This window comes from Microtus pennsylvanicus, chromosome 2 (genome assembly GCF_037038515.1).
Source record: "Microtus pennsylvanicus isolate mMicPen1 chromosome 2, mMicPen1.hap1, whole genome shotgun sequence".
In the NCBI taxonomy this organism is placed as follows: domain Eukaryota; kingdom Metazoa; phylum Chordata; class Mammalia; order Rodentia; family Cricetidae; genus Microtus; species Microtus pennsylvanicus.
In genome coordinates this window covers 27,697,650-27,707,808 of record NC_134580.1, presented here as the reverse complement: position 1 = coordinate 27,707,808, position 10,159 = coordinate 27,697,650, and the positions used below count along the sequence as shown (strand labels likewise).

The window sequence follows — 10,159 nt, the reverse complement described above, 5'->3', positions numbered from 1 at the left end:
GCGGGGAGGCGGCGACCAGCCTTTTCGTGTTCTTGAAGCTATGCTGCTGTAACCTCGCCTAAGTAATCAACAGATTTACACTTTAAATGGGCCTCACAGGACACACCTAGAACCAGCTATGGGGCAAAGCCAAAGAAACTGGATGGAAGTTTACGAGAGTTCCAGCAGGACGTTCGTTCTCTGTCAATAGAACGTTCACACCCCTAAGGCATCGCATGTGCACACATTACACACTTTGTTACTGGCAGCTAGCAACTCTCTGCGAGGTCGACGCCAGCCTGGTCTACAAACCAAGTTCCATAAGAGCCAGAGTCACCCTGAGAGGATCCCTGTCTGGAAAAATGAAGAGAAGATGAGATGAAAGAGTTTCCCTCTAGCCCAGGCTTGTGATAATCAGATAAAGACAGTCCTTGTCAACAAAATGCCTCCGTTTTTCCAAAAGGAGGGTATTTGGGGTGGGTCTCTGGAGTGCTGGGCAGAACATCCCAGCACTAGGTAGTTTTGTTCCAGAACATGTTCCTTGAGGTCTTTGGCCAGCAGAACTGATCCTTTGCTTCCAAATGATTATTGCCCCCACCCCCGTGCCTGATAACACACGAGCTTTAGTACTGCAATCGCCCTGCCCCCTGATAGAAAATGAAAACGTCCCGCGTAAGGCCACTTTCAGGCACACAGAAGGACAGAAGATGGTGGAGGGACCTGGTGTGCTATGTCCCACCAAGGGAAGTTCCTCTCTTCCTCAAAGAACAGGTTCTTTTAGACTTTCACTTTTTCTGTTCTTGAATCTCCTGTTCCATCATTAGCCTCACAAATGGGATCTAACTCTTACCTCTGGCCCTCTCCAGCCCTGACTTTGAACTGCCAGGAAGATCCTAAGATAACCAATTTGGAGGAGGCTTTCTGCTAGAGCACAGGCAGACATCCATCTGTGCCCTTCCTTAGGACACCATCCAGTGTGCCTGTCAGTCCTCTGGACAGGAGTCCACATGACTTGGCCTGGACTCAAAAAGTAACTGGCTGAGTGAAAAAGTTAGAACACCAAGGGACTTGGAAGAAGTGGGCAGCAGGCGGTGAGATCGGGGGGATGTGGTCAATGCTTTCCATGTGCGTGTAGGTCAATGTCACTGTGAGAATACTCATGTTGTAGAGTCAATGTAAACAAATGTTTTAAAATGGTGAACGAAGGAATGAACCCAGAGAAAATACTAAAACTAAAGATTAAAATAGAGTAAACATCTAATTGATGCAGATAATAAAAGTTGCCCCAAATTATACCGCAGACTGAGGAAGAGAAAAAGGAAGAAAGGGTTCTGTTCAATCCTAGAAACCCAAACCTCTAAACCCCAAATCTGTGACCTTAGAAGGATACTCACTGTGTTCAGATTCAACAGCTCATATACAAACACCACGTACAACTAGTCACTTCTATCTAAATCACTACTGTTTCAACTGAAGATCAGCCTCTGCACTGTAAGGAGAGGAGGCAGCCTCAGCCAGAGCAGTTAGGCAACAGGGTTCTGTCATTGTGAGGTCAGAGCAAGAAATGGACCAATGATGGCTTGGCTTAGATCACTGGTTTTCTTCACATTCTGTCCCTAAGTACAGGAAGGCTGCCCTGGTCAGTAGGCAGGTAGAGGCCTGGGGAGGCTGGTTACACCCAGTTAGAATTCACGATATATCCCCTTTTTGTTGATCGTGTCTGTTCTTTTCATTCTTTTCTTCTTTTGTGGACCTGACACCCAGCTTCCAATTAAATTATACACAGTAGCTTCTTCTTACTTACTATGCCTAGCCTTAGCTTGGCTTGTTCCTTTCCAGCTTTTCTTATCTCTTATCATTATCCTATCCTCCTTTTCCTCTGGCTCTGGGCTTTTTCCTTTTTTCCCCTCTGTTTAACTTACTTTGATTATTACTCAGTGGCTGGGTAACTGGATAGCTTCCCCTAGCATCCCCCTCTCCTTGTTCTCTTGCTCTTTCTCTGTTCCTTCCTCTACGATTTCTCCTTCCATTTATACTCTGTGTGTGACTGACCAACCTATCCTTTCTCCTGCCTTACGTTTGGGCATTAAAATCTTCATTAGCCCACCAGGTGTTTTAGACAGGCAAAGCATCACAGCTTCACAGAGTTCAACAAGTGCAACCTAAACAGAAGTCACACACCTTAAAATAATATTCTAGGCGGGCAGTGGTGGCTCATGCCTTTAATCCCAGCACTCGGGAGGCAGAGGCAGGTAGATCTCTGTTAGTTCAAGGCCAGCCTGGTCTTCAAGAGCTAGTTCCAGGACAGGAACCAAAAGCTACAGAGAAACCCTGTCTTGAAATTCCAAAATAATAATAATAATAATAATAGTATTCTATAACACCCCATAACCTACCTTTTTCTTCAGGGCTTATTTATCAGGTTTCCACAACTTTGAAATATGGCCACATGCTAGGGGTCAGTACCGAAACACAGGATCCAAACACATCCAAACCCTAATAGAAACCCTGTCCACTTTAATAATCACAGTAGGTGGAATCATGTGAATTATAACAGGCTCTGGATGATGTCCTTCACCGGGTATGGACACTGTATACTTGCTTTCTCTTTCTGTGAAGAAACATCATGACCTAAAACAACTGGAGGAAGGAAGGTTTACTTCCCTTTCACTTTCCTATCAGAAGCTACCATGAGTGGAAGTCAGGGCCGGAAGTCAAGACCAGAACCTCGAGGCAGGAACCAAAGAGGGTACCATGGAGTAAAGCCACTTACTGACTTGCTCTCCTTGACTCTCTAAGCCAGCTTATTTTATATATACAGTCATGACCTCCAGCCCAGGGACATCAGTCACTAATTGAAGTTCCCCATAGACTTACCTATTAGATATTTAAGTTCCTTCTTCCTCAGATTACTCCAACTTGTGTCAAGTTGACAAAATCCAACTGGCACACACTGACACCCATCTATTAGTGGATGGGGAGCATGGTCCACTTCTCACAGACCCTAACATACTGTCATGACTTTTGGCTCATGGAACCCATCACATCCATCCTCAAAGCAATCAATTCCTTTTGTAGTAGACTCAGATTGATCAGAGTAGCATGGTAGCCTCTGACTGACTCTGGGATGCTGTGGCAATGCTTTGTTTCCCAGGACACTCCAGGGCAAGTGACTAACTTCTACGGGGCTGAGAAGAATAGACTTTATCACATTTTCTCCATAAGCTCCTCATCCAATTTCCTACCAGACAGAAAACTAGGACCCCAGCAGGCAGTGTGTTGATATGTTCAAAGTGATCAGAGGAAAAAAAATCCATCAGTGGTCCTCGAATCCGCATCCCTGAAGGAGGAGGCACATGTGGTTTCTTTAATGAAACCTGATCTTCTGGGCCAAAATTATAGGGAAAGTAGAGGGGGAAATCCTCCCAAAATAAACCAAATAACCACCAAAATAGTTGAGAATGCAAATGAAAAATTTAGAGCAGACCTAGGAGCTAGGGCAACTCCCAAGTAGCTTGTCTGAGTGTTTTTAGACTCCTTTAGCTCTCATGGCCCCTTTGACGATTTTAGTTCTGTTTTGTGTCTCTGTCTATGTGGATTCTAAACCCTGGAACAGTTAGTGTTGTTCTAATTCCAGGCCTTTAAGATCTCATGCCTCAGAAATACCATTCATTGCCACCTGCATTGAGCCTTCTGCTACTGCTAAGGCTCTCGTTGTCACCGTCTGACCTCCAGTCCCTCACAGCCACACCCCCACCTTCTCCAAATATCTCCACTGCCTGTTTGTCCTGCAGTCGAACCCAAGACCAAACCACAAGATCAGCTATCCACTCCCAGCTCTACTTTTTTCAATCATTTATCGTTTTTAGTGAGATATAATTTTCTCCCCTCCCCTCCCATCATCCCCCTCCCCTCTACCCTCTCCTATGACCCCCATGCTCACAGTTTACTCAGGAGTTGTCTTTTCCTACTTGCCATGTCCATTAGATCCCTGTGTGTCACTCTTAGGGTCCTCTTTGTTGTCCAGGTTCTCTGGTTTGTGAATGATTGGCTGGATTTTCTTTGCTTTATGTCCACTCATGAGGGAGTGCTTATGATATTTGTCTTTCTGGGTCTGGGTTACCTCCTTCAATATGATGCTTTTTACATCCATCCATTTGCCTGCAAATTTCAAGATGTCATTATTTTTTTCTGCTGTGTAGTACTCCATTGTGTAAATGCACCACATTTTCCTTATCCATTCATCAGTCAAGGGGCATTTAGGTTGTTTCCAGGTTCTGACTATGACAAACAATACTGTTATGAACATAGTTGAGCACATGCCCTTGTGGTATGATTGATCATCCTTTGGAGATATATATATATATCCAAAAGTGGTATTGCTGGGTCTTGAGGAAGGTTGTTTCCTAATTTTTGGAAAAATCACCATACTGATGCTCAAAGTGGCTGTATCAGCTTTCATTCCTACCAGCAATGCAGGAGTGTACCATTTACCCCACCATATATCCTCTCCAGAATATGCTGTCATTGGTGTTTTGATCTTGGCCGTTCTGACAGGTGTAAGATATTAGCTCAGAGTTATTTTCATTTGCATTTCTCGGAAGGCTAAGGATGGTGAGCATTTCCTTAAGTGTCTTGCAGCCATTTTAGATTCATCTGTTGAGATTTCTCTGTTTAGGTCTGCATCACATTTTTTACTGGAATATTTGTTCCTTTGATGACCAATTTCTTGAGTTCTCTGTATATTTTGGAAACAGCACTCTGTCTGATGTGGGGGGAGGGGGGGGTTGGTGAAGATCGTTCCCAAATCTGTAGCTTGCCATTTTGTCTTGTTGACCATGCATGTTCTCTGCTTTACAGAAGCTTCTCAGTTTCAGGAGGTCCCGTTTATTAACTGTTGCTCTCGATGTTTGTGCTACTGAGGTTCTATTTAGGAAGTGGTCTCCTGTGTCAATCTGTTCAAGTGTATTTCCCACTTTCTCTTCCATGAGGTTCAGTGTGGTTGGTGTCATGTTGAGATCTTTGATCCTTTTGTATTTGAGCTTTGTGCATGGCGATAGATATGGATCTATTTTCATTCCTCGACATATTGATATTCAGTTATGCCAGCACCACTTGTTGAATTTGCTTTCTTTTTTCCATTTTATATTTTTACTTCTTTGTCAAAAATCAGGTGTTTGTAGGTGTGTGGATTGATATCCATTCTTTGATTCAGTTCCATTGGTCCTCCTGTGTGTTCTTATGCCAATACCAGGCTGTTTTCAGGATGGTAGCTCTGTAGTAAAGTTTGAGTCAGGGATTGTGAGGCCTTCAGAAGTTCCTTTATTGTACAGGATTCTTTTGGTTATCGTGGACTTTTTGCTTTTCCATATGAGGTTGAGTATTGTTCTTTTGAGGTCTGTGAAGAATTTTGCTGGGATTTTGATAGACATTGCTTTGAATCTGTAGATTGCTTTTGTTAAGATTGCCATTTTTACTACGTTAATTCTGCCTACCCGAGAGCGTGGGACATCTTTCCATCTTCTAGTGTCTTCTTCAAATTCTTTCTTCAAAGATTTAAAGTTCTTGACTCACTAGCCACCGCTCAACCTGGAGACAGCGGCCAAAGGGGAAACTTTGTGGACCGCCTATCGATGAGCACCTGAACAGGAGCTGCTGTCCTTGGATCCGGAAGAGATCGGGAAGCGCCTGGAACTTACTGAGTGCCAGTTCAGTAACCGCCGCCATGATATTGATCCGGGGTCTTCCGGGGGACGTGACCAACCAGGAAGTACGCGATCGCGATCTTCTGAGCGACTACGAACTCAAGGACTTTTGGTGGACAAATTCAAAGGGACAGCTTTCGTGACCCTGCTGAACGGGGAGCAGGGTGAAGCTGCCGTCAAGACCTTCCACCAGAGCTGGCTTCGAGAGCCGGAGCTGTCGGTTCAGCTGCAGCCTACAGATGCTCTGTTGTGTGTGGCCAAGCTGCCGCCCAGCCTGACCCAGGCACAGTGTGAGGAGCTGGTGCGGCCCTTTGGCAGCCTGGAGCGCTGCTTCGTAGTGTACAGCGAGCACACAGGCCACTCTAAGGGCTATGGCTTTGCAGAGTACATGCCGCCGCCCCCCCACACACACTGTATGTGCATCGCACAGATGCTGGGCAGCTGTCCCCTGCCTTGTTGCACTCCCGGTGCCTCTGTGTGGACCACCTGCCACCTGGCTTCAATGATGTGGATGCCCTGCGCCAGGCACTGTCCGCGGTCGATATGCCCACTTTCTGTCAGCTGCCATGTGGCCAGGGTGGGCAGCTGAAGGGCTTTGCAGTACTGGAGTATGAGACAGCAGAGATGGCAGAGGCTGCAGAACAGAGGGCAGGTAGCCTGGCCCTGGGTGGCACTCACCTTCGTGTGTCCTTCTGTGCTCCAGGTCCTCCTGGCCGCAGCATGCTGGCAGCACTCATTGCTGCCCAGGCCACGTCTCTCAATCGAGGCAAGGGACTCCCGCCTGAGCCAAACATCCTGCAGCTGTTGGACAATCTGGGCCCATCTGCCTCCCTCCAGCTGCTGCTCAATCCTCTGCTGCATGAGGTGCTAGTGGCCAGCAGGGCCTTTTGGGTGCGCCCCCTCCATGCTACGGCTCATCGGACCTGCCCTATCCACTGCACTGCTCCTGTTAGCCCTGCACATCCAGAGCCAGAAGAGGCCTGGGATCCTGGGAGACTTCCCTCTGGGTACCCTCCAGACTGGGGCCCAACCTGTCAATTCCCTCCTTTGGGAGCTGTCTGCAGGGGGTGGGGCTGACTCTGGAACTGAAACCCGCTGAGGGAAGCCACAACCCTTACTACCACCACTGCTGGGCCCTTCTGGGGTGACCAGGAGCCCATGAGTCTGTATCCCCCAGCATCCCAGCTCACTCCACCCCCAGCCCCTGTGGGGCTCTGAGGCTCCAGTCTTAGTTAGAGGCCTCCCGAAGGACAGTGTGCCCCTGCCAACGACCCCTGGGATGTCACTGTTGGGGGAGCCCCCAAAGGACTACCGCATCTCCCTGAACCCCTACCTGAATCTACATAGCCTGCTTTCATCCAGCAACCTGGCAGGCAAGGAGACCCGGGGCTGGTGAGCATTGTTTAATTTCCATGTGTTTGTGGGCTTTCTGGAATTAGCATTGTTGTTGAATTCTAATTTTAAGCCATGGAGATCCAATAAGATGCATGGGGTATGTTAAATTTTTTGTATCTGTTGAGGTTTGCTTTGTTACCTAGTATGTGCTCAATTGTTGAGAAGGTTCCATGAGGTGCTGAGAAGAAGGTATTTTCTTTTCTGTTTGGATGGAATGTTCTATAGATGTCTGTTAAGTCCATTTGAGTTATCTGTTAGAGACACTCGCAGCTCTAAATCTGCTCTAGAAGGTGACCTTTGACTCTTGTCAGTGCTTTGACCCTGCTTATCTGTCAGGGGTGACGTGGACAGCCTTCTGGGTTGGATGGCTGGGAACAAGCCTGCTTTGGTCTCAAGGTAGAGTGGCCTCACAGCAAAACCTGCCTTCAGTCAGGACCAGAAGGGGTTAATCTTAACAAGCCTGGCTGGAATCTTCTAGGGTGGTTGCACCACAGTAGAGAATTAGACCCTCAGGAAATACTGGTCTTTATTGTGATAGTCAATGGGAGGCTCCCTCAAGGGACTGAAAAAGATGAGGGATCTAGTCTCATTTTGGGTCTTTCCTAGTTAGGTTTCCACTGCTGTGATAAACGCCATGACTGATACCAACTCGGGGAGACTGGGGTTTGTTCTTTACTACACTTCACCATCCATCAATGAGGAAAGCCGAGGTTCAAACCTAGATGCAGGAATTGAAGCAGAGACCATGGATGAAGGCTGCTTACTGGCTTTGTCTCTCTGCCTTTCTACCTTCCTTTACAACAAAACCACCTGTCCCAGGATCACATTATCCACCATAATGAGACTAGGCTCCCCTGCATGAGTTAACAATTAAGAACACACCCTGTAGTCATGTCTGCAGCCCAATCTGGTGAAGGCAACTCTTTGAGGTTCTGTCTTCCCAGGTGTGTCTACTTAATAACTGAGGCTACTACTGCAAGGTTTTATTCATTTTTGAGAGAAGGTTTCTTGTAGCCCAAACTGGCCTCAAATTCAATATTTAACTGAGGATGACCTTGAACTTCTGATCTTCCTGTCTCTGTCTCTCAAGTGTTGGAGTTACAGGTATGTGCCACCAAACCAGGCTTAGAAATTTTTATTTATCTTCCCAGATACATATTATTCCATAATGTAGGGGATCCCATGGTGCATTTAACTGTCCCTACTTTAAATTTTTACTTTTATTTACTTATCTATTTATTTTTGCAGTGGTGAGATCATATGTGCAGGACCTTGGAAAGAACTCAAGGATAGGCATGTGCCACCATCCTAGCTTGTGTGTGTGTGTGTGTGTGTAGGTGTATGTACATGTGTGGTCATGTGTGTGAACATGCACTCAACTAGTGTGTGATGCCTTTACCTCCTTCTCCCTCAATCAATCCTTGATTTTGTTTTTTGTCATTGTTTTGAGACAGGGTCTATCTGTAGTCCTGAAACTCCATATATACACTGGCCTTGAACCCACAGGGATCCTCTTGGTTCTGCCTCCTGAGTGCTGGGATTAAAGGCATGTACTGCCATATTCAACTAATCCTTGTTGTTTTGTTTTGTGGAGCCAGGATCTTACTATACAGTCCAGGCTGACATAGAACTTGGTATGTAACTCAGGCTGGCTTTGAATTTATAATCCTTCTGTCTGTCTCCCAGCTGGTGAGATTACAGGCATAGGGCATCACACGGGTTCTAGGTCCACTTGTTTGTTACTTACGACCATGTCTCATATAACCCAGGCTAGCCTCCAACTGGGAATTGTTGAGCCAAGGCTGGCCTGAGAGTTCTGATCCTTCTCCTTCAACTTAGAAGAATCAGAAGTACAAGGTCTAAGTAGTGTAAGGATCATGTTTAAGTGCTGGGGTTATAGCTACGTGTCGCCATGCCAAGCTTGGTACTGGTTTCTTTTATCGTCATTTTATTATGTGCTTATTTATTTATGAGTGAATATTTGTGGCATGGAGCATATGTGGAAGCCAGAGGACAACCCAAGGGAGTCTGTTCTCATCCTCCACAATGGACGTCTAGAGGACTGAACTCATCAGGCTTGGTAGCAAGCGCCTTCCCCCACTGAGCCCTTCAAAGTTTCTGTATAAAGCCGGATGTGGTAGCACATGGGTGCAATCCTACCACTCAAGAGACAGTGTGCCGCTATCTTGTGTGGGCTAAATTTGGAGCTTTTTTATTTTATTTTATCTATCTACTTATTTATTTTTGCTTTTTCAAGACAGGAATTCTCAGTAGCGATGGAAGCAGTTAGGACTCATTCTGTAGACCAGGCTGGCCTTGAACTCACAAAAATCTGCCTGCCTCCCAAGACCTGGGGTTTAAGGCTGTGCCACCATTGCCCAGTTATACAGTTCATTTTTAAAACACTTTCTTATTGAGAAGCAACTTCAGACTTTGCAAAGGTTGGAAAGAGGGGCGTGGGAGAAGCCTCGGTCAGTAAAATGCCTGTTGTGTAAGCATGAAGACTGGAGTTCAGATTCCTTCCATCATGTAAAAGCTGGGGACAGTTGGGACAGGCGGATCCCTGAAGCTCCTCCCCAGCAGCCTAGCCAGTCTGTGAGCTCCAGGTTCAGTGAGAGTCCTTGTCTCAAATGTAAGCTGTGGAGAAAAGAGAAAGACACCCCAAAAATTCCCTCACTTTCACACACACATGAACACACACCTACACACAAGCTAGGCTGCTGCCACATGTCTGAACTCAAAATACTGAGGAAATGGACACAAGAAAATCAAGACCAGCCTCATTCCATAGTGAGTTCAAGGCCAGCCTTGACAACATGAAATTCCAAAAAACAAAAGAAAGAAGAAAGAATGAACTGAAAGGCAGAATAGAGAAGCCCTGCATGTACAAAAGTCATTTACATTTCCCTAATTATTTACATTTCTAATCACTTCTTTTATATTCCCTGAAACATTCAAACATACATTATAGACATGGTTCTTCATGACAGGAATATTGTCTGCAGAGCAGTTTATCAGCCCAATGGGCACAAAGACCACTCTTACCCTGTAGTTTCTGCTCTGCTGGGGCTCAAACCCAG

General features: G+C 46.0%; 1 pseudogene; it reads left to right on the top strand.

Annotated features, from left to right (window-relative positions):
• The first annotated feature begins 560 nt into the window (after nt 1-560).
• Nucleotides 561-7,080, top strand: LOC142844104 (ribonucleoprotein PTB-binding 1 pseudogene; annotated as a pseudogene).
• The last annotated feature ends 3,079 nt before the right edge of the window (nt 7,081-10,159 follow it).